This window comes from Engraulis encrasicolus, chromosome 3 (genome assembly GCF_034702125.1).
Source record: "Engraulis encrasicolus isolate BLACKSEA-1 chromosome 3, IST_EnEncr_1.0, whole genome shotgun sequence".
NCBI lineage: Eukaryota > Metazoa > Chordata > Actinopteri > Clupeiformes > Engraulidae > Engraulis > Engraulis encrasicolus.
Window position 1 is genome coordinate 21,330,935 of NC_085859.1, and position 25,958 is coordinate 21,356,892.

The window sequence follows — 25,958 nt, forward strand, 5'->3', positions numbered from 1 at the left end:
CACTAAATCCCGCCCAATTCTATTGATGTCGATGGGAAAGATTGGGCGAGTTTTCCTGTAAAATGCCATTTTTACCCGCAGACGGCCATCCCAAGCAGCCCAATTGGGTGGGAAACAGCCCAATCTGGCAACACTGCTTACTGGAGACTCAATGGGTCTTTCTCAAATGCAAGGCCAGTGTCCTTCCAAGTGTATCAGCCTAATTAGTCACGCCCAGTGATTGGATACTTTTTGGTGAACTCTACAGAATATCCAATCACTGGGTATGACTAATATAGGGTATCCAATCACTGGGCATGACTAATTAGGCTGATACACTTGGAAGGACACTGGCCTAGGTTTTGAGAAAGACCCAATGCCAGTGATTTCAAAAGCACTGGGACACTGATCTGTGATAGGTCTGTTAGAGCATTAGGTCCAACCCCCTATGGGCGGGGTTGAAAAGGTGGGAAAAAGGCTTGTAGTCTCAACAGAAATCCACCTCTCTTACACTTCCTCCGTCAATGATGCAAAATGACGATTTTTACATCATTGACGGAGGAAGTGTTAAGAGATGAATGCGGATTTCTCCTATCTCAGGGGGAATTGAGAGATTTTTGCAAGACCATTCAAAAGTATGACTGGGTGTCTAGCAATGGAAAGCCTAATGCAAAATGGGTGGAGTGTCCCTTAAATCATGTGAAAATGTCTATCTACACACTATACAAGGACAATAGTTGAAGTGTGTTGCTAACTATGTTCAAAAAAAGATATTATTTGATTTTTAACCATTTAATTGATTTTATCGACTCATACACTGTAAAACCTTATAAGTTGAGTTTACTTACAAAAACCCAGAAAAGTGGTTGCCCTAGAAAAACTAAGTAATTATTAATGATTAAACTTACAATCTTTTGTGACCTCAACTGTTGTGTATACTCATTATATGTAAAAGTTTAAGTTAAATGTACTTAAGTCCAAATTGATTAAACCTACCATCTTCCACAGTAGTAACTGTTATCTATAGTTATTGTATGCAAAATTCCCAGTTTAATGTACTAAATTCCCAGTCGATCAAACTTACCATCATTCGTAAGATTAACTGTTATGAATAATTATTTTATTTAAAATTTGCAGTTAAATGTACTAAATTTTAAGTTGATCAAACTGAAAGTCTTCTGTAATATCAAATGTTTCGTATAGTTATTTCACATGAAATATGAAGTTACATTCACAAAATTGTAACCAATTAGCTAGATAAGTAGAAGAACAACAGAATATTCAAATATCAAAACATTTTTTATTGTAATATTTTGAGCAAAATAAAAGACAAGCTTGGCAATCTGGTTTTTCAGTGAATTTTGGTTAAGGGAAAAAAAACACAAAACAAATACAACAACAAAAAAAGAATCCACTTTTGTTCATTGGAGTGGACACTGCTCATTTCACTGAAATATGTATATACACACACACAAAACTGTGGCAATAATAACGTTCAGCACACAATGCAAAGAACTTAACTGGCTGAAACCATTTTTACTCTGCAAACAGGTAACTTTAAGTTTTGTTCAAAACGAGATATGTACAGGTGCTGCCCATATAATAAGAATATCATGTAAAAGTTGTTTTATTTCCACAATTTTATCAAGAATGTTAAATGTTCATTCATTATAGATACATGAGCTTCATCTGAAACTATTCCAACAGTTTTGTACTTTCTAAGCTACATTTTAATGTTCAAGTTTTGGTTAGGAATGTCTTTTCAATGCAAATGCATCATGGCAGTAATTATGGCAAATAGATTTCAATGCAAATGAATCATGTCAGTAATTATGGCAAAGAGATTCCTTACCATAACTTGAACATTGAAATATTTGAGGTTTTGAGTTGAGTTGAGTTCATATTTGAGTATTTTTGGGCTGGAAGACCAACATGTGCAAAAATTAAATAATGAATTGTGGGAATAGTTTCAGATGTGGCTCGTGTCTCTATAATGAATGAACATTTAAAAAAAGGTGTTTAAAGAGCTCCACTGCGCTGTGATGCTGCATGTTTGTAGCGCATTGAATTGACATTGAACTAGTGATTGATTGGATGGCACACGTTTCTCACCCCTGGCCTGTTTTCATGTCTGTGTGGTTGTGGAGATGAGACAGTCTAAAGTGTGGGTGTCACACCCTGTTTTCAAAAGCGTGAATTTGAAAGAATTTAAAAGGAGATTTGGACATCTCTAATTTTAGTTTTAATGAAGATACAGGCCTACAAGTATGGTTGGAGTTGCGTGAGGGACACCTTGCCATCCATAGAAGCTGTGTGTGTGTGTGTGTGTGTGTGTGTGTGTGTGTGTGTGTGTGTGTGTGTGTGTGTGTGTGTGTGTGTGTGTGCTACTGGCACTCTCCTTGGTTGTGTGGAGAGTCAGGGCAGGGCTCAATATCTCCCTCAGTCAACGTGTCCTTATGGGAGAAGGTGGCAACCAGAGTGACACTAAGGGAAGTGGGGGAAAAAAAAGTTTTGTTAGGTGGGCTGTCAGATTCTTGTAACACATTTGAAACACATACCATGCAAAACACAATAATACACAACATTAACATAAATGGATCTGATTAAAATAATATTTGACAAACATTTTGTACAGATTTATCATATTTTACTGACCTCTAGCAGCTCTAGACAGCTTCCATCCAGCAGCAAAGAGTCCCTGGCCATCTTCTCAGCTGCAAAGGAGAGGTTAACACACAACATAACCATAACTATGCAGTTCTGACTAACAGAGTGTGATTCAGACTGTTAGATCTTTGAAACACACATACATTTTGTGTAGATTTAACATCTGCTCACCTTTAGAAGCTGTTGGTCTTTCTCTGCATTTTCCAACATGGTCCTGCAAGGGGGCTTAATGTACTGCAACTAGACCGCTTCCATCCAGCAGCAAGGAATCCTGGCCATCCTCTGTGAAAAACAGAATAATCACAACAAACATGACTGCATCTCTGATTAACACTGTGAGATACACAGATTGTTTTAAGTTGAACTAAAATTGTGCATACCCACAGTTAATACTAATTTAAATTTCATAAACAGATTCCCATCATAATTCACTTTGCCTTCATATGAAGGGTCTATTTGCCAAACGGTGTAAACAACAATTTTTGACTTTTGCATTTTATTATTGGAAACGATTGTTCAGACGTCATTTCACCTATGTGCAAATTATTGGCACACCAAATTTCAAGTCTTATTACACTATGTATTAATGGTGCATGTGGGCCAACTGTAATACACATTTCAAATGATCTCGCAGGCCGAATAAAAGGACTCTGACAGTTTTGACCCCTGGGCCTTAGTTTGATATCCCTGGCGTAAATGTATGAACGTTTGCTCACTTTTAAAAAACGTTGGTCTTTCTCAGCACTTTCCGACACAGTCCTACAAGGGGGATCAATGTAACTAGACAGCGTCCGTCCAGCAGCAATCCTGGCCATCTTCTCGGCTGAAAAACAAAATAAAACACATAACATGCAGCTCTGATTAACACTGTGAGATACACATATTGTTTTATCTTTGACAGGTTCACTTTGTGTAGATTTGTAAGATTTTACTCACCTCTACCAACTCTATCTGGCTACCATCTATCAGCAAGGAGTCCTGGCCATGTTCTTTGCTGAGAAAGAGAGAATAACACACAACATTAACACTATGGGGCTCAGGATAAGATATGAAACTTTAAAAAAAGATTTTTGACATTTAAAAATGCATAACTTACATTTTGTGGAAATTCCTTCAATTCAAGTTTGCTCACCTTCAGAAACCGACTATTTCCAACTTACTTTCAGACATGGGGGTCGCGTTCAGTAACAAGACAGCTCCACCCTGGCTATCCTCTCAACTGCAAAGAAAAATATAACACAACATAAACATTAGACTATTCATCTCTGATAAACAGTGTGAAACAGACTGACATTTAAAACACACACATACAAATGTTAAACTTAAACCCACCCAGTAGCCTACCTCACTTCTAACTTTTGATTTATCTCAGAGATGTACACACAATAATGGGAGCGTACCTATGTTCCCCGGGTCTTATGTTCCCCTGTCTTTGTACGGGAATGGGGAACATAGGACCCTACTTCTAAAAAAGGGTTCTATGTTCCCCGCATTATGTTCCCCTGTCATTGTATGGGAATGGGGAACATAGGATAGGACCCTATTTCTAAAAAGGGGTTCTATGTTCCCCGCATTATATGTTTCCGAGTTTTCAAATTGTGCCCTTCCCAAAACCATCCCTAAACCTGTCAAAAATGCAATGTTTCTGAGTTGTAAATTTGTGCCCTGACCAAAACAATCCCTAAACCTAACCTGTCAGAGGTGCAACAACAACCTGCGCTTTGCCATGCGGCAGCAGTCTACTTGGAAGCAGCGGTAGAGGGGAACATAGGACCCGGGGAACATAGGACCCGGGGAACATAGGGATGACTCCCGCAATGTTCCTGATTTGCAAAGAACATGCTTACCATAAGAACAAAAGCTTAAACAGCACACACACACACACAAGTTCAAAACATGCTTCCTTGACAACCCTCTTTTCCATGTAGGCCTGTCACGATAACAATTTTTGCCAGACGATAACGATAACAAGAAATTATTGCGATAATCGATAATATTGTCTCTCTCGCCATTTTTAAACAATATAATGTGCAATAAAAAGCACTGCTATGCAAGGTGCGGCCTCCTTCTTGAAACATTGAATGTAACATTTGGGCCAACAGACTCAGAGGTTTAAATAATTAAGATTGACGCCTGCTCCAAGAAGAAATGTGTCAAACAATATAATGATGTAAAATTGCAATAAAAATGTGACTACACCCCTTCACATTTTTAAAGCATCACGGCGGGGGATATATATATGTTTTTAAATACATCCTCATGGAGCACAATAGGCTCTAAATGGGCTTTTTTGTATTTATTATTAAGGTAAGTTATATAGTCTTTCTTTAATATTTTCTGTTATTTATCTTTCTCTTTTTCTAAGCACACTGAATGGCTTATAGGCCTATCCATGGTGTGATGTAAAATAACCTACTGGTGGGGTATTGTTAATTCACAAATTATTACTTAGACAGCTTATTTCAAACAAATGCACGTTGTTACTAGCTAATTGTCAGTCAAAACCCAAATCAGCCCTGTTAAAGGCATTTCAACATCAGCAAAAAGCAAAAGAGCATGAACAGATGCACAAGTTCCAGCTCTCTCTCTCTCTCTCTCTCTCTCTCTCTCTCTCTCTCTCTCTCTCCCTCTGATACTCTCGACTGGAACAAGTTGCAATTCTGTGCACTTTAAAGTCCTTTATGAACGCCCATACATTGATTCTTATGAGTTATGAGTCGCCATGCCTCTGTTTCCCCTGTAGCGCGCTCAACCGTCGCATTCTCCTGGTGTGACAGATTTAAATCCTAAAATCTTATCTTCATGATTTGCTTGCGGACTGCCTACTCATATTGTTAGGTTTAAATAAACAAGAAATATAGCGAAAATCACAAAAAGAACAGACAACGAACGTCGGGGTAGGAGGCGCATTGAAATGATAGTGGAAACTCAGCGAGGTTTAAAATAACAGCCTCAGAGCAAGTTTGTCGCGACAGCACCACTATTTCATGTTTGCACAAACACGTCTTCGTCGTGGATATTGGGTTGCTGCGCATGTTTCAAAATGAACATTTGCATCATTCATTGCATTTACATCATTCCCCTCTCTGAGGAACGTTGCAGATGCGCTGACTGAGACTGGAAGAATATTGCGCTCCTAGTCTCTAGCGCTGATTCTTTGTCGAGGCTTATAAGCGACGCGCGGGAACACCAGCGTTCTATTTCAAAGACGCAAGTAGCCAGATCAATGCACTTTTTTCCAACCAGAACTGCACTGAAACTTAAAATAACACCACCATTTAAGCGTCATTGCGCTGCGTTGGCCTATAACGCGCCATCAGTAGTCTTACGGCTACGGTAGAGAGAGGGAGAGAGGGAAAACAAAACATCACGCAAATAACTTATCGTTACCTATCGGGGCCAGAAAAGTGATCGTTCTTGTAAAAAGTTATCGTCCGATTTATTGACTTATCGTATATCGTGACAGGCTTATTTCCATGAACATGAAAAGGGCAACATGGGTGTATCATTAATGTACAGTATATCCAAACAACGCTAGCTTCATCAAAGTAACATTTGTTGCTAGCACGTTAGCATGTATGCTAACGACATTTTAAAGCAGAGAAAAGTATACAGCTAGTTCTTTCCTCTGGTGTTAGATGCCATACAGTGTGATATTAACTGGAAAGGTTATGGCTAAACTTACATCAAAACGAATTCATAATGAAACAGAGTTCGTTTGTACAATAAACCAAGCACCCAATGAAGCAGACAACTTGCAAACAAACCATGATTCTTGTTGTTAACCCGTTAGCATAACGCTAACCGTTAGCATAATGCTAACGGCATTAGTAAACCAGACTGCTGGTGTTAACTTCAGATGCCACTGATGTAACTCGAACAGGACATGTTATACACTTAAAAACGTAGTTACATTTATAAAAGAGTCCATTTCTAACAAGAAACTAAGCTCCAAATGAACTGAACATAGTTGTGAAGTGGCAGTGGGACCTATCATAACTGTATATAGTATGTAGTAAGTCATTTCAAATCACTAAAGCAACCATAAACAATACAACGGTTTTGCTATCACTTGAAATTGAAATTATGAAAGAAATGACATGGGACTAAAACAATAAACTTACCTTACATAGGTCTTTAATTTCACCGACTTCTTGAACATTGTCTGCAGCGTGGCCCATATTGTCAGTTGAAATTGGAAACGATCTGAAACACACTGCAGGAATGCATTCTACTGTGCCTACATCTGGGTAGACCCCAGTTGGTGCAGCCTGAAGAAAAAGAGGCGGGGTCATAACCAAAACTTGTGAATTTAATCCATTCAACTAAAACATACTCATCTGAACAACTATTTCCTCAAATAAGTTGTCAATACTCAGCATTCTTCAGAAATGCCATCTAACTTCTATTTTTTAGTGCACTTTAATTAGTCTTGGTAAGTACATTTGATGTCTGGGTTTACAGTGTATGATTTAACCCCTGTGTTGTGTTCATAAGCTGCATACACCTGTGGTGTTCGGGTCATTTTTGACCCGTGATAACAAAACTCAGCCATAAAATATCTAAAAACACTAGTTATCATCAAATTTTGTTTTTCATCTCATGGTTAACTTGGTATGTATTCATATCCATGGAGATATTACTTTATGTATTCATCTTTTTGACTTAACAGGTCTTTTATCTTACATTATGCAAATCGTTTTTGATGACCAAAACTATCAAAATCTGCATACATTCACTATTAATACCTCCTAAAGTGATACAATTAGTGATTATGTTGTCCATGTATTACAGCTGATATGAGAGTACAACAACCCCCAAATTTATTTTATTAGTTTTTCTCTAATATCAAAAAATATCATCAATAGTGGCATTTGTAAGGTTCGGGTCCAAACCCACCAAAGAGATTTATAGCAGGATAAAGACCAAATGGCAACTAAATTAGTTTTTCAGTGCATAAAATCAATGTTTAAATATGTTGACTTGGTGTTTTTCAATATTTTTTTGATCTTAGTGTGGTAAATATACAAAATAACAATTCTGTCCGAGTCACAGCTATTCCACCAATCTAATGCAAATATATTGGAAATGAGCACCTCAATGAACATGAAAAAAGTCACACTATTCATCTGAATCCCCTATGCCATGAACATGGACCATTATGTCATTGCCACATCAACTTTATGGAAAGTATAAGACCAGTTCTACATGTTTGGGTGCCATTATGAGTTTTTGATACGTTTTTTGGAAAAAATAATGTGCAAAAATGTATTTTGCAAACAAATGTGCAAAAAATCTCATTATATAATGCAGAAATGGATTCCCTGACCATGAAAACATATGAGTAGACACCAGAAATACATCTGTACTCCTTTCACAACAGGAGATATGACGTATTGTAGTGTATGGGACTGTCCGGCGGCCATATTGGATTTGTAATGTGAAAAAGCTGGCAATTTTTTTTTCAGGCAAGAAATATATTTTCCTCACCATAAAACACCAAACTGAAGACAAAGGGCAACCAACGGCTTTTCAGAAATGCTTACAACAACCAAAAATCTATGCCGGGTCAATTTTGACCCAAACACCACAGATGTAACTTTTTTTTTTTTAGACCTTTAAAATGTACTAAAATGATTAAACATTTTTTTTTATTTTGTGTTGAAATGATTGTGACTGAGGATTAGATGAAGCCTCATTCCAAGAAAATAAAGGAAAGTGTGTTTTTTTCACACTAAAACTTGAAAACGGGTCAAAAATGACCCGAACACAACATAAGGGTTAAGTAGATATTTAGCCTGACATTTCAAATCTGGTCTTTGATTAATGTGCTACTTCATATTCATACAGTTTTAGTCAATTTTTTGACAGGGGTGGGCGTGTTCTCCATTGACTTACATTGCCTGAAGGTACCTACACTACCTACGGAAGTTGGGAAGCTCCATCTGCCATTTCCCAGTGCTGTCGCAAATTGCTGTGTCCTCTCTAGTGTTATTTTCTACCTCTATGATTTGGATCAAATGTATCAAATAACATATTTACATCTATGGGAACAGAGAAAACTGATGAGTCGAAATGCCGTAATGTTGCATGACAGGTGTACCAGCATGCGGGACAAACTCAAAGCACAAGGGCACAAGTTAGACAATAATCGGGCCTTAAAATGATAGCCATCGTGACTTCTGTCATCTGTCAACAACATGTGTCATCCATATGCAGCACCATCAGACAACCAAAACAAAGCCAGCAGCAGGATTACTGTACACATACTCTTCACATTCTTCTTCATACATACCACTACATACAATATACATACGGTGTCATGTTTGTTTCCCAGGCCAAATGTTATGCAGGACTGAAAACAGGTTTACCTAGTAGACATATACTGATGGGAAAGTCCAAAGTCATTTCCTTTGTGCCTGTGAATCAGAGGAGTCCAGACTGACAGCAGGATCCACACATGTACGTATGTAAAGTATTTGTCTTTCTAATGAATAATTCAGCCTTATAATGTTGCTTGTCACCATTAATTAAACCAACTTATAATAGGGCTGGGTAATATGACGATATATATCGTTATCGTGATATAAAAGTGTATATCGTGACCTCTCCTATATCGTTATATCGTGATAGTAATTTTATCAATTTTATACAATTGAATATCATTTAATTACATTTCATGTTGTCACAATACACACTATAAGTTAATGCAACTGTAAAAATAAGAATAAAAAGATCCATTTTAAAGAAAGGTTGTTTTGCGACATGAAAGAATAAAGAGCGAATAAAGAGAATAACTGACAACATATGTAATTGTGCTATATCGTGATATATATCGTTATCGTGATATAAAGTAATCCATATCGTGATATTGTTTTTTTTTTCAATATCGCCCAGCCTTAGCGTATAATGCTGCTTGTCACCATTAATTAAACCAAGTTTAGGAACTGAATTGAAGGAGATTATCGGCAAAAGGGAAAATATAAAGAGCGCTCTTAAGTCTTTTCTCCAGGTAGAAGGGGTGCATCTGGTTATAAATTTTAAGGCTTCATAGAATGACTGACTGAATCCAAAGTACTCTCCTTTGAGTCAAAGTAAGGAGAGTAATTTGGATTCAGTCAGTCATTCTATGAAGGAGATTATTGTCATGGTATGAGTTGGGTTTCCTTTGGATAAATACAATTTGCTGCTGGATTTTGATACAGTATACCTTTTTACTCATTGAAGATAAGGGCATTCAAGGATGTTGGTGCCTTTTCTGATTGCGCTTAATCTACTGGGAGCATTAAGTCTGGTAGGAAGTTTGTAACTTTTAAACTATCTAAATTATTATAAACCATAATAGTGTTTTAAATTAAGTCCTTTGTGAACTTTACTGTGTGTCTGTAAATATGCAACATCATATTGTCCAGTGACGCAGTGTTTTTTTTTCTATCTCTCTCTCTCTCTCTCTCACACACACACACACACACACACACACACACACACACACACACACACACACACACACACACACACACACACACGCGCACACACAGCCAAAACCTGAAGTCATAGGTGAGTTGTTTAAATCCTACCAAGGACCAAATCCATGCATTCAAAACAAATAGAAGCAGAAATAGATTACTGGTAATAATACAATTTGAGTAGCACTTTACGTTAGTGTGCACTTACTAGCCACTAATAGTATAATGGCTTGTAAGTTGTAAGCCATGTATTAAGCACCATCAATCAACAGCAGCATTAATCAACAATTTATCAGGCATGTACTCACACATTTCTTGTTTATAATTAAGCTTAGGATTAATTAGAATTAGGCCTTCATTCTTTACACCAGGCCTGGATTTGAAAAGTGCCTGATACATGGTACATGGTTGATTTTGCTTAATGGGTTACAAGTCATTTACATACAGTAGGGCCTACATGTATTAAGGGCTAACAATTGGCTAACAAGTGAACACTAAAATAAAGTGTTTTCAAGGTGTTATACTGTGTATGAGCGATGACTGTTCGGGTTACTGATGTGCCAGTTTACATGAAAATAACAGCTTTTATAGAATGCTATCCAAATGTGTGTAACTAGAGACATTCCAATGAGACAAAACACTCGGAAACGTCCATAGAAATGAACAGGGACGATTCGTAATGCCGATATCACGAGTGCTTGCACATCCAATCATCTTGCAACCAAATGCAGCTCATGCACAGTTGATAAACAAAAAAGAAATAGCTGCCTGTAATACCGTAGCTGTCCCGCGCCATCACCAACATGGCCACCAAGTAGAGGGACTTGGGCTTTGGTGTAACCTGGATATCAGCAACAATGTTCTGGAAAATTCTTAGATTTTTCCTTACACTAGTCATATGCTTGTTTTATAACTAAAATGACAACATCATGAATCCATTGAAATGGAATGTCTTTCATCCCAAGAACTTGAAGATGAAACTCGCAGCATTCCCAAAATCAACGAGGGTAAGTCCTATGCCAGATTGCAAATCAAATGTAACAACATAAGCACAAGTTGGTAGCCTATAAATGAGCCACAAACATGATTTTTTCATTAATATTCCTGTCATTAATATTCTTTAATATCTTTTAGCCGCAGGATTACACCTGTTTGATGGAGACATAATGAAAGTCAGTAACCCATTCTTGCCTGTTTTTCATCATTATTTATTGCTAAAAATGACTCAGACCATACACCATAAATAAAAATATCTTGCCAACGTGCCTTGTCTTGCCTTACCTAAATAACTTTTAGCACAGTACCAGAAGCTCTACATTGGATGAGAACAAGAGATGGAGCAGTCCTGTTCCTTATCTGCTGGAAAGCAGTCTTGGTAAGTAGGATCACATGACTAACCACCACTACGCTGCCCTACAAAGGCAAAGTGCAGTAACTACATGTTTAATTAAATTGAGTTAGTACTGAAAATGGTCTTCATTACACCTCCTTTATCTTGTGACAAAACCTTATGGTCCAAATGTGTCCTGTTTTAGAGACACATTTCACTATGTCAAATTTGCAGTACCTAAAACCAACACTTCAAAGGCCTTTTGAAAGGCCTCAGTTTTGATGTTGGTGTAGTTACTGCTCTTTGCCTTTGTAGGGCAGTACGGCCTTTCATATTTTTGACCATTTTGACTTTCAAATAACTATAACCTCCAACATCTGAAGACATAATGAAGTAACAAAAAGAATTAGGCCTGGTATCTGATAGTTGGATGTTGAAATTCCATCCACATCTTATCCATGGCTGTAATACTCTTGAGCAAGGTGTACACATTCCTGCACCTGAATAGCTGCACAGGTAGGCCAGTCTAAATAAAAGCATCAACGAAGTGTGATAAGATTGACAGTTCAAACGTACCCTGACGTTCCTAATACACAACGCAAGAATGGACAGAGATAATTGCCAAGAGATTGGCATGAGATAATTGTCACTGTAAGATCGTCTCCTCTGTTGCACCACTACGTATATCTTTGTTATCTGTCAAAGGACATTTGTGAGCTTCTTGTGGAGCTGGCTGTATTTTCTTATTCATCCAACTTCCAGACGACCCAACCGGGCTGCGTGCACAGCTGAAATTACCCAAGCTTCCGAGTAGCCGAGGTTGTTGAAGAAGTTTTGCCATTAATTTGCTTTATCTGTTCTGGTCGTGACATTGACATATTTGATTAAGCTAATCAAATATTTAATTATTGGATTATGTAATTATTTGAGTGGGAGGTCTCAGTGTGTAACTGTTCCTCTTCCTCACTAGAGGTAAAAATGGGTGTCCCCCAAGGGTCAATTTTAGGGCCCATTTTATTTTCTTTATACAGAAATAACTTAGGGGCGGGGCTAAGTAACCCAAAAGTTCACCTTTATGCAGATGACACTATATTGTATACCTTTGCCTCATCTGTGAAAGAGGCGGTGAGCAATTTACACTCTGCTTTTAACAAGGTGCAAGACTCCCTGGTAGAACTGAAGTTGATACTAAATGCTAAAAAAACCCTAAATTCATGATTTTCACACGTTCACGCACACCATGTAATGATAGCATTTTCACAACAAATGGAACACAGTTAGAAAATGTATCCTCCTATAAATACCTAGGAATATGGTTGGTCTTTTAGTACACATATTGACTGCCTCTTAAAAAAAACTTAGACCCAAATTGGGTTTTTATTTTAGGCAAAGAAAGTGTTTTCCTTACAAACCAAGAAAGTGGTTGGTTGAGAGCACCTTCCTATCAGTATTAGATTAAGGTGATATCATATATATGCATTCCTAACAATTGTTGTTGAAAAAACTAGATGTTTTATATCATTCTGCTTTGTAGCTAATAGAACAAACCACTGTTTGCTGTATGAAATGGTACTATGGTCCTCCCTCTCTATTAGAAGGAAGTTTCATATGCTGATTTTCACTTTTAAAGCACTAATAGGTAAAGTACCACTATATATTTCAAACCTGTTGTCTTACCATATTAGCAGTCACTGCACAAGGTCCACAAATAAGATACTTTCAATTAAACCCTCGAGAAGAACTGAGCTAGGCAAGACTGCATTTTCTTACTATGCTCCATACATTTGGAATGACCTGCAAAACACGTTGCACCTACAGTCACTACCCTCTGTAAAAACTTTAAAAAATATTTTAAAATCAGCACTTACAGAGCGGTGTACTTGTTTTTAAATACTCATAAGTCGGTTTCCTTTTACTCTTTTATTACTGTTCAGTGTGTATTTAGGATGTGTCCTATGTGAGTCTTGTCATGTTATGTTATGTCCATGAGATTTTTTTTATTTTTTTTTTATTTTGTAGTTCATTTATGTCTAATGTCTTGGTAGTTTTGTCCTGTGTCTTTGTGTTTTTTTCTGAAATGTAAAACTTGCTGCCTCTTGGCCAGGACTCCCTGGAGGAAGAGTCACTGTGATTCAATGGGACCCTCCTGGTTAAACAAAGGTTAAATAAATAATAATAAAAAAAATAACGGCTCTGGCTTGTCAGCCTGGGGCATTCGGAGATATGAACATCCCAATTGTTTTTTACCCAACTGCATCACAGCTCACTACCATATTAGGTTGACTTTAATCATTTCATTCGCTCTGGTCACCCATGTCGCTTCGCTCGCGGCAAATTCGCTTTGGTCGCTTCATTCGCCAACCCTCCATTGAGAAATGATGACAGTAGCATAGGTTGCTTTTGGTGTACACGCAACATCGGATTCAGAGATGTAATGTAGTCAACGTTTAAACATAGTGGAGAAGGGAAAAACAAAGCGAAAAGCAACAGTAGCATGTTGTTAAAAGGGTGATTCCGCCAAAAGAGTGCCATTTGTGTCCCCAGCAAATAAAATGTATAAAATCAATGAATAAAGTGAAATAAATTACATTCCATTATAAAGCAAACTTTTCTACACATGATCCATTGAAAAGTTTGTAAATATATTATTTTTAAATATGATAAAAATGTATCCAAAACCCTATTTTATAGTCTTTCTCGTGTGTCCCCAGAGTGAAGTGCAACACTTTACCACAAAGTATTGATAAAGAAATCCTTCCGAAACCTGTTTTTTTTTTCTTTATATGTGACTATATAATCCATATATACTTTTAATTGTATTTTTAAAAGAATAAATTAATTCTATTTTGGTTAAAAATCACATTTTAGTCGTGTCCCCAGGTTTTGACTCAGTGCTGTTACCCATGTATATCCCGCCCCCTAAAAATTTGGGACCCTCCCACTAGTGACATTTTCACCCGGAAGTGACATCATTTAGATCTCCTGAATCCAATGGGAAGACCAAAACTAAGTTCTCTCGTGTAGTTTTTTTCATATTTGATGATGTTGCAGTTGAATCAGGCGGGGGGCAATCTAAAAACTCTTTCATGTTACCTTAATTATCTTTAGATAGTGTTTGATGACAACAAAAGTAAAATGTTCACTTAAATGTGAAGAATGTGCTCTGTGCAAAAAAAGTATTAGCATGGATGCCATGTGGTCAGATTTCACACAATTGCTAATTTCTTGCTAATTCCTCATTGCTGTTACCCTAATTGCTGTTACTCAAATAACAATGTGTTATGGTAAAAACTGTTATAAATTAAATTAATTATCCTGAGATTGCCCAGTGCTCTTTTTGAATGCTTAAATGTGTACATTAACAGTTTCTATGTTGAAATTGAATGAAATTTGAAGTTTATTTTTAAGGTTTTTCAACCAGCAAATGGCACTCTTTTGGCGGAATCACCCAAAAATGTCAGACAATTGTTTTCTCCAATTCTCCAAAAACGTGCAAAGATTTTTGATGAACTCACACCTTTGGAGAGCTAAGGGTACAGCCATTGGCCTATTACCAAAGGAATGTTTGTGGAGCCATTCATCTGGCGAGAGCTAATATCATGCTGCTACACCACAAACACTTTTGGTGCTGATTTTTGTTGATCCCATTTAAAAATGTAAAGTAACCATGCAACCATGAATATTTTACACAGTAGAGGAATTCAATCTGACTCAAAATAAAATCTCGAGGTTGGTAGCCTATAACATCATTCTTGTTGTTATAGGGTTACAACCCACAACTCCCTGGATTTAAAGATTAACCACCCTACCGTAAGCTACACGGCAGACAGAAGTTAGTGTGTTATAGTTAATGCTTTAGTGCTTTACTTTGTATCAAACCATGTATTAAAGGATTCAACTAAAATGTAGCTTTTAGTTAATGACACTGTAGGGGTAATCCCACATTTATTGGACGTGAGGAATATTCTTCCTCACGCAAGGGCACCAAAATATGTAGGTAAACTACATTTATGGCTACGGGGACTATTCTTCCTCACACACGGGCACCAAAATATGTAGGGTCAACTACAATTAATGGGTACGACGTTAAATGTAAGGGAAGTACAGTAATGTAATTATAATTACATTAATAAGTATACAATTCTTATACAGTTCCAAATATGTAATGTGTTATTACTATATGTGAGGAATAAGAGTATAAGAAATGATGCATGAAGAGTGTGTTAAACTCTTCACGCTGGGTATCAATAATGTGTAGGTGTGTACTTATGGAATCGTCAATTGTCTAATTAATGATTGCATAAAACACGGTTCATGACCGTCTCATAAAATCATGACCATTATTGACTAATAATCTGAAGGTTTTGTGTGAATTCTTTTCTGGTTGACTTCGTAGAAATTGTTCAAATAAGACAAACACGGTTCACCACAATGTACATTTATTGTAAAAGCATCATCCGGTCATAACACTGATACAGTCAATGTGACTTGCAGGGCATAAGAACTTAGGTAAAATATACAATATATACACGGGGTATGAGAGGATGCGCTATGCATGTGTGTGTGTGTGTGTGTGTGTGTGTACGCTATGCGAGAGAGAGAGAGAGAGAGAGAAGGGGGGAGGCGCGCGCTCGATGGGCCGCGCACCTCTGTCACCGCTTGTGCGGAGCGGTGGGAGGAGAGTGAGAGATGTAGCCTATGTTCTATGAACTATGGTTCAAATGATTCTGCGCAGCTCGGCGCAGGGGCGAAATATGAGACATGAGGAGGGGCGTTAAGCTTTCGGCTGATGAAGCGGGAACTTATCTTCAAGATAGAATTCAAGCTAATCAGAGAATACTGTCCTTTGTCTTAAGGCTTTACAGTATGTGTGGGGGAAGGGAAAAGGAGCGCTTGGCGCGCTTTTCCGACAATAGCTTACGTCCTCAACTCGATAACTCTATGGGTTAAGACACGGGTACGTGTATCTCTGTGAGTGGATAATTTACACGTGGGTGCAAGTATGGCCTATGGCAATATTGCAACTAATGTAAACTAAGAATAGCGTGTGGCTATCTGTGGTGATGAGAGGGGAGAAAGAGAGAAAGGAAAGAAAGAACAGATAGAACAAAATAACCCAAAATAAAATATATCACACTCTACAAGTGTGGATATTTAAACACAACTCCTCAAAGCTATGTAACAGTTCTAACTGAATATCTTTGCCCAAACTCAGTGCTTACTCGTTATCCTTGGTAGGGAGAGAGAGAAATCCTTTGATCTCTCAGGCGAGGTGGGTGTGCGCGTCGCTGTGCGCGCGAGTTTCCTTTGTTCTCCAAGCTCGCAGGTTCTGTCTGTGGGGCCAAGCGATACCACGCGGTTCCGGCGCGAGGCTGTGATATGTCCAAAAAAGTCTTGCTTCGTTGAACGGGAAAAGGAAGGTGGTATTTCGTTGTGTAGTCCGATTGTCCTTGCGGTGCTGTCCTGCGAAGGTCCAGTGGGAAAGGGGTGCACGCAGGTCCGCTCCACGCGTAGTAACTGTACCGGCTGTCCACTCTCTTGGGGAACAGACAATCAGGCTCAGCCGAGTCTCCGTGGACTCTAGGCGAGGTCCTGTTCGGTACCAGTAAAAAGATTAACAATTGTCCGTACAAAAGTTATCCTATAGCGCGTGAGTTCCTCGTGGGTCCTGACTCACTGCTCTCCTAGCAGTGTCCGCAAAAGTCAAATGCAATACAAACGAAAACCGGTTGAAGGAAGAAATATATATCGACCGTAGTGTTAACCTGGCCAAGATAACTTACAGTTTCAATAATTTCTAAAATAGACGTCCCTCTAAGGAGACGGGTCTCGACACGTCTCACATCTCGATGGAGGAAGTCGGGCTTCGGGTAAGAGACGACAGAGCATACCTGTACCTGGCTTTATACATACGGGGCGGGGCTGAGCCGTATGTAATTTGATCAGGTACAGTATAGAAAATGGTGTCCTTATTTTACAAAATGGTGGCCATTCGTAAAATGAAGGGAAATGAATTAAACTTTGGTGTAATAGTCCCTACAACACGATAGAGCATGCAACAAAGTACTTAAGTAAGATATAATCTGGGAACCATCTGTTCATTTTCTCATAAGGACGGGTTGATCTAAACTATTTATGTGTAACATTCTGTTTAAAGTTTGATGAAAAGCTGGTTTCACTTTTGGTTTGGTGTCAATGTGGTAGATCCATAAACAAACAACAGCTTCCTTTGACCTTGTCATATGTCTTACGCTTCCTCCTGTTCTGCGCTTCAGTTGAACTCAAAGGTTTCAGCGTCCACATCTATGCAGTACTTCAGATCGGAACAAGCGCACAAGACAATATGAGAATCCCCATGCTAGCTATTAATACACAAGTTGATGTCACATGGTCTTTATTATTACAGGACAGTGTGAGAGTAGACAGATTGGGAGAGAGAGACGGGGCAGGAGCGGGAAATGACCCCAGCCGGACTCGAACCAGGGTCCTCATGGGCAATGTAAGCCCAAATGTGGGGTGCTTAGTGCGCAGCGCTGCACCACAGCACCCCCTCACTGTGATGCTTCTTATTTGTGTTTTTGAGTTGAGTCCAGATAACATTCTCTTGTGTGTGAACTCTATGCTATTACTCTTGTCTGCTGCTGCCTCCACTTTCACAGATTTGCATGCCAAAGCCATAATATTGAGGGCATTTGAGCAGTTCAGGCTGAAAACATGCATCGACTTCACTCCACGACTGACAGAAAATCCCTACCTCGGTATCAAAAAAGATGAAGGGTAAGGTTGATATATCTCAAAGAAGCATAGTTGTATACACTACAGTATATATGCATAGCACAACATGTGCAAGTGCAATTGGCCAATAAAACTGATTCTGATCTGTGGATCTTGTCTTGCAGATGCTGGTCTTATATTGGGAAGGACTTCAGTTCTAATCAGCCTCTTTCTATTGGAGATGGCTGTGCACATGTTTATATTGTGGAGCATGAGCTTCTCCATGCCTTGGGTTTCTACCATGAGCAATCGAGATACGACAGAGACGATCATGTCACAATCGTCTGGGACAACATCGAAGAAGGTCTGAAAATATGTTAGCCTGGCTATCACAGCAACTCTCCTCAGAGCTTGGTCTTAGCTAAATCTGGCAAACTCAACCTAAATGCTAAATGCTGAAATTGGGCTTAACATACAGTCAGTCAAATGCCTCTGTATACAACTGAATAAATCTACAACCAACAAGGACCCCGTTTCTCGACAGCATCTTTGCTAATCAGTTAATAACTAATGATGGGAAATTGCATCGCAAGCAACCAATTAGGTTTCTGACTTTGATAGCATCGCGCTGTCGAGAAAAGCAACCTAGTATGTATTGTGGTTTAAAATGAACCTACAGAGACCTGAGCGCTGCAGCTGTTTCACTGATGAAGTCATGAATAGATGGATGTATTGCTCTAGGAATAGCGAAAACTGTATGTCACCATCACTCATTGCCCTTCACTGTGGGCCATTGTGTCCTTTTCCAACTTGACAATGACCCTAAACACACTCAGTGAAGTATGACACTTGACTTGAACTCATTTGGACATAAATGGGCAGTTTTAAGGAGACAAACTGGGCATCAGTGTGGGTTTACTCACTTTTGCATTACCGTAAGTTCGCATTTAAAAAAAATATATATATATGTCAAGTTATGTAATTAATTTGCACTTTGCACTTTTTTATCACAGATGTTCATCAAACTTACCTGATGCACATGTTATAAATAACATGTATTCAATATTTATTTAATATTTATTAAAATAGGCCTACTGTTCAAAATGTCACTTTTCAAAAGTACTTGGGCTTTACCGTAATGCAACATGTGTCAATGAAGTATGGGTCCTAACTCGTGGAGTCTTTAGATTTCACAAATTAAGATTGTTATCTTGAGTAACCTCTTGATAAATCATGTTTCAAAAATACTGCATCTCAGAAATACTGAAATGCAATAGTACATGACTTATTTTAGGTTACATCAGAACGCTAAAATGCTTTGTTGAATACAAAAAATGTAAGAGAATGTTGATCTCAGTCTTACTCTTTCTTTTCTCAAGGGTATGAACACAATTTTGTCAGTGCGGAGGAGTCTAGCCTCCTCAATACTTCATATGACTACACATCTGTCATGCATTATGGTGAAGACGCCTTCACTAATGGAAATCGGTCCACCATCCTCACGAAGAACCCAAAGTTTCAAAATGTGATCGGCCAAAGCTTAGAAATGAGCAACACGGATACACTGGAACTTAACAGGCTTTACAGCTGCAGTAAGAACTCTGGATGACACAAATAATTATAACATAACAATCACATCTTATCAACTATGCTTGCTTAAACTCAGATTTTTTTTTCAAACATAGATGAATCAGTGTCCTTTGTTGAGCACTGCAGCTTTGATGATAAAGACATGTGTGAGATGATGGTCTGCTCCAGAGGTCCATCCGGATGGAAGAGAGTGAATCAAACTGATGGAGGTCCCAATTCAGACCACACACACCTGGGCACTGACAAGCAGGGTAGAAAGACATGTATAATCTTATTGTGTACACCGGATTTATTATAATATACTTAGATTATGAAGGCAATAGTTAAAACCCAGCCTAAACTTGCCTAACACTATATGTATGCAAATTTGACGTACGGCATGTAAGACTCTAATGGTGGAATCATGTTTTTGGGAAGCCACGCCAAGCCACGCAAAGCCACGGATGGCGTTCATCCAAAGTTTACAGTTGTAGAATAAACCAGTGGTGTAGTCTACGTAGAACGCGGGTATACCCACTTCTAAATTTCAGGGATTTCAGTATACCCACTTAAAATTGATTGATCCATTGTTTTGAATAGCACAAATATATACAGTATACCCACTTAAAAAAAATGCTCAAATATACAGTATACCCACCGTAAAAAAGTAGACTACACCACTGGGATAAACCCCACATAATTCTCTAAAATCACAAAATCCACAAAGTACATCCACACAAGCGGCCAAGTAAAGTCATGGTCCATGCAAGTATCCACAACAGGCCAGGCTGTAAACACTTGTTCCAAGCTGGCTAGGTCCAATGCCAGCATCAAAGGCCTAGCATACGAGACCAGCACCTCATCAAGTTTTCACCTGTTTCACTGGTGTCTCTCTAATAGCGCGTTTAGGCCAACTGAGAACCGTGCTGGAGCCTGTTCCCGCACCTAATCGCGAACCGGCCGTCGTGTTCACGCCACAGATATTTGCGTTCGCGAACCGCAAAATACTAGGTTTTTCTCTGCGAACCGTGACGACAGCGTGGCCGTCAGCAGGTTCATCCGGGTAACAAAGTCACGTGCGGAAAAAGTTCAGAGCCCGGTATGAACACGGGCGGTTCGCAGACAAGCACTTTAGTGCCGAACGTAACTGCTGCAGGGACAGGCACCGGCCCCATTCTGGTCGGCCTGAAAGCCCTATAAGTTGCTCTCTCTGAGCCTTTGACCTATGTCCCTGTAGTTCCAGGGTACTCAAAAGTTAGGAGGCTCCCCCATGTGGTGTGGACGTGCTTGTGTGCTGCCTAATCTAAGTGCAATCCTCACATAGATATTGGTACTTGAAACCTGTTACGAAATGCACCCTGTTATAAATTGGCTGCTATGAGGATGGAAAGGACAAAGTCGTAATGCATTATGCACTGTGTAATGTGGTGTAGTTAGTATTATGGTAGTAAAATATTTCCAAAGCCTATTACAGCAATCCAAGTGGTGGAACGTTGCTTGTGAATTATGGGGCTACGATTAAGTCATAAAAATGTAGAATATATCATCCAATCTACTAATCTATGTTGATTAGGTCAAGGCCTCTTCATGCACTTCAGCACAGTGACAGGAGAAGAAGGGGATTCCTCCAGGCTCATAACCAGGGTGGTGACTCCCAGTAGACCATGCCAAATCCAGTGTCTTCAGTTCTACTACTACTACAAAGGCAATGAGACGGACCAGCTCAACATCTGGATCAGAGAATTTGACAGCAAATACGATGAAGAAGGAACTCGCAAACTCGTGGGTCAAATCACAGGTAATGTCCAGAATAATCTTTGGACAAAATAGTTTCAGGTCATTTTTTTGTAATGGAGTAGGCGCATTTATTCATTAAAACATTAGGATCACTAATAAATGCTGTAGTGTGCCCACAAAGCTGATGTCACTGCTCTTCCTATCTAGCTTCCCCAGCTGATTACTGGCAGCTCCATCATGTTCCCCTGAATGCCACAAAGACCTTCCAGGTGGAGTTTGAGGGCCGCAAGGGAGCAGGAGCTTCAAATGGGGGCTTCTCTGTGGACAATATATAAACCTCTCAGAAACCGAATGTCCCCATAACACATGGCAGATACGTAACTTTGAAGAGCTACTGAACACCAGTGCTAGTGGCAGCTCCATGACCAGTCCCATTTATTACACTATTGATGGTTATGGCTATCAAATTCTATTGCAATTGCGAGTAACCTATTTTAACCTGTATGTGCGCCTGGTGTCTGGGGACTACCATGACCAGTTAGAGTGGCCGTTGGCATGGAGACAGTTTACATTCCTGGTGGTGGACCAGAATCCAAACATTCAGCACAGTATGTCGAAACAGAGCAGTATAACTACAGATCCAGCATTGAGAACGTGTGAGTATTCAGGTTCCTTCACACCAAGAGCTTTAACAACATTATTTTTCTTTTAATATCTGAGCCTGATTACATTGTTTTTCCTCATTTGTGCAAGTTACAGTCAGGGGCGTTGCAAGGGGTGAGCCAACCAGGCAATTGCATGTCTATTGACATGCTATTACCAGGCTATTGCAATACTTAAACAGCGTTTTTTATCAGCATCTACATGGATTTCTCATGCCGATTTTCGCCAATGATTTTTCACAGGGCGGGTCCATAGTTAGGGACTCTGAAGAAGGCTCTGGTGCACCGAAACGTCAGTCACTTTGTGCACCAAAAGAACAGATCTCTAAAATAGTTGCCGAGTGCTCCAGCCATCCCTGGGTCTAGTCACTGTGAAGTAGCCCAGTTTGTCCTGAATGTGTAGCCTATATGTTGTAGCCTCTGACATGCTGTGACGAATGTTGTAAATCTTCATTGATTTTTTCCCTTTGTCGTCATTGTATTACAATACTGTGGAAATGTGGTTGTGGTATTATGAACATTAAATTTCCTTTGGCACAAGGACACTACAACCTGGATGTGTATCAAAAGCGTGACAGGCTGAAACCTAAGAAAAAAAGCCTCCATGAGTGCGTTTTAATATGCGACCTTGCCTCCTCCACTTACGCTTGTCTCCTCGTCCAGCCTCCTGGCCCCTCCTCCGTGGAGAAAACGATAAAGTTTCCCAGCTGTCAGCCTAGCCACAACAACTTTTGAGGGACTGTTTTTCTTTCACCATCCCAATTGCAAATGAGAAAAAGACTCTACAATTGAGCTTTTGCAAGATATTGAAATATAATGCTGTTGTCAGTGATGTCATCATGACGAGAAGCAAGTGGAGGGGGCAAGTGGAGGAGGCAAGGTCGCATATTGCAACGCACTCCAAATCTCGATTTTGATGGCTACCCACCTTGGTTTAGCTTTGGCTAGCTCGGCAATATAGGCACCAAGAGACACACGGTTTTCACCCACATGGTTATAGTCTCACCTTTCAAATGAGCTACCACCTTACAACCCTAATGTTTCAGTGGCCCTATCATCTAATATGCTGTGATTCTACAAAAAAAAAAACATTTAAAAAAATGTTTAGAATGCCAACATTCCAAAAACAGCACTGGCAATCAATGTGTTAAAAGCACATGTCCAGTCAGTGTACAGTGAATTTGAAATTAAATGGAATGTACCAATATACCTGGAAACCTGTTTATGCATAGATTGATATATACATCTGAATTATTTGCTGCATAATTTAATTTAGCAGATTTTTACATCTGCAAATATTCACTAGGAAATGTTACGGAAGTGTTAGTACATGAGGGCCCTGTTCTTAAAGTTTACCTGAATTACTTTTTCTCCTTTTTCTTACTAATTCAGCCGACGGACATCTCTATTGGGACAATCCACGTGAGAATGGTTATCAAATTAATGAAAATGGTGAGATTTTTTATGTCAGCAATGGTTATGGATACTCAGCATTCATGACTTTGGATGAGCTTCAGCAGAGGGACTTTCTGAAAGGAGGTGATGTGTTCATCTCTTTCTTCACACAAGGTTGGTGGTTTTTCGTACAATAACTAAAATGTAATATTTAGCAATAATTACGTTATAATGTTTTGTACTGACCTCTTTTCACCACAAACTTAAGCTACATGATCAATCCTCAGCAGTCTTGCTGCTCTCACTCACAGATACTAGGCCTCTGTCCACAAGCCACTCTCTGCCATGTCCGGCCGTTCCACAGCTGAACTTCACATCAGTTCCTGAGGACAGCGATTATGCATGTTCAAGGTACACACTCCAAAACTCATTTCCTCATCTTGCTTGTGCTGTGTGGTATGACTACTGTAATCCTACGTTCAGACTGAAAGAGACCGATGTGAACAGGTCTGTTGATGTCATTGAGGAAACTTCACCATTCATTTGCTTTATTCACTTATGACGCGATGTTGGGATGTTTAGTGGGGAAATCAAAGTTATAGTACCTAAATTTAACTGATTCTCTAACTTCTCGAATTTGTTCTGGTCACCTTCACCCCTTACAAATTTCATTTGCTCAACCAATTTGCAGACTCTCCATATAGAAATAATATTTCCATAGCTCTGATCGCTTCTGTTCTGTAGGTGAAGAAAGAATTAATCATCTCACTAGACAATACCTAGATAAAGGTACTGAGCCTGGCTTGCCTGCGGGGCACATTTGAGCTGACTGTACTTAGGGCCCACAATTAGCTGCTCTGCCCCCTGGATATGGTGTATACTGTAGGTATGGGTTGCGTTGGATTTTATTGACTGCTGAAAGGTATCCAATCAGATTACAGAACACATGCTCCAAAGTAAGTTGTAATGCAATGTTGTGCGTGAACGCGTTCAAAAGAACGCGTTCATTGAACACGCTCATTTTTTCGTGAACGTTGAACTGAACGCAACACATTTTTTAATATTAGTTCACATTATTACGTGTCATGAACGGCAGACATCACTGTAAATGAACGTTGGAATTTGTTTTCCATTGAAAGCTGAGTGACATCTGTTTTCTCTTTTGAAACGCAACGAGAGAAAGTTCCCCCTTCTCTCTCTCGCTGGTGCCGCTTGTATCATCAGTAAGCCCGTACGACTTTGTTGCGAGCGTCGATGTTGCAAAAGGCACGTGAGCGAGAACTTGTTGTCACGATGTGGGTGTTATCAAATACAGCGCATCTAAAGTCGGCCACAAATATGAACGAGACGATGAGCTCGCACCAGTTTGCTCTACTAACACACCACGTGTGAGGAGTGGGGGGACAGGCAATGAGGAGGAGCTGAAGTGGGGACCTGCGCAAACTTGTGTAGAGGTGTGAGACAAGACCCATATACACACGTGAGTGAGTTGTTGACCAACCAGTTCATGGGCGCGTGACCTCGGAGGCAGTCCGCCGACGAGCGTTGAAGGGGATAAGCAACTGCAGAGGTTGCAAGATCTGACTGCAGCCGCATTCATCCTGCGATAGTTTTACACCATGTGATATGTCTCCTCGTCAACGCAACGTCGACGAAATTTCGAAGTTTGACAGGAAATCTAACCGTCATGCAGCATTTTCATCCAGGGTGCATTGCTGTCTGCATGTGCATGTCTGCGTTGATGTCATGTCGAATGTACTTAGTGAGAATTTCTATTGACATCTGTGTGCGCAATGCATTGTGGGCAACGTAGTGTCCGGCTGAGAATAGTCGAATAACATAGGCTTAGCTATTGCTGCTTACGCATGACGTTACCCATGATGAATTGCGGCGGAGAGAGAGCGAGAGAGCGAGAGGCAGACAGACCAAGTGCTGCATTTAAAAAGTGGTTCGTGGAAGGGATGGCACGGAGACAGACACCGATTAGGCTATCCTTATGAACATTTAAACCACCTGCGCAACAAAAACAGTAAGGACATCCACAACGTCCTGTTCGAATTTGAAACGGCACAGTGAGTTAAAACATCCATCCAGTGTGAATGCATTTGCACGCCCTCGAGGGTCATAAGGGAGGAAAGGGAGAGAAGACCCCTACCAAGCCCAAACGTAGCAAAGATGACACTGCCAGCAGCCTCCAAGAGGTCCGTTATGGTCACTCTCACAGGTGCAGGTAGATCAACTGATTATCGACTACTACATTGTGGAAGATGTAGGCTAGGCCCACAAACTCAACCAAAAAAATCACTGTATCACACATGTGTTATAAGTGTGTTACATAAGATACACAGTTTCCTTAAAAATATATAGGCATATTTGTGCATTTGACTTTTGCCTTCATTAGGTCTACCTTCATTCAAGGGTTTTGCTCATGTAAATTAA

The 25,958-nt window shown here is 39.5% G+C and overlaps 1 long non-coding RNA gene and 1 pseudogene across 1 annotated transcript; one reads left to right on the forward strand and one right to left on the reverse strand.

Moving 5' to 3' along the window:
* Positions 1–2,382: 2,382 nt before the first annotated feature.
* Positions 2,383–2,839, reverse strand: LOC134445283 (uncharacterized). Its single transcript, XR_010034216.1, has 3 exons — positions 2,818–2,839; positions 2,635–2,693; positions 2,383–2,463 (listed from the first exon to the last, which is right to left on the reverse strand). It is a non-coding gene; the product is annotated as an uncharacterized LOC134445283 (long non-coding RNA).
* An 8,247-nt stretch (positions 2,840–11,086) lies between these two features.
* On the forward strand, positions 11,087–25,343 carry LOC134444083 (meprin A subunit beta-like; annotated as a pseudogene).
* Positions 25,344–25,958: the final 615 nt, after the last annotated feature.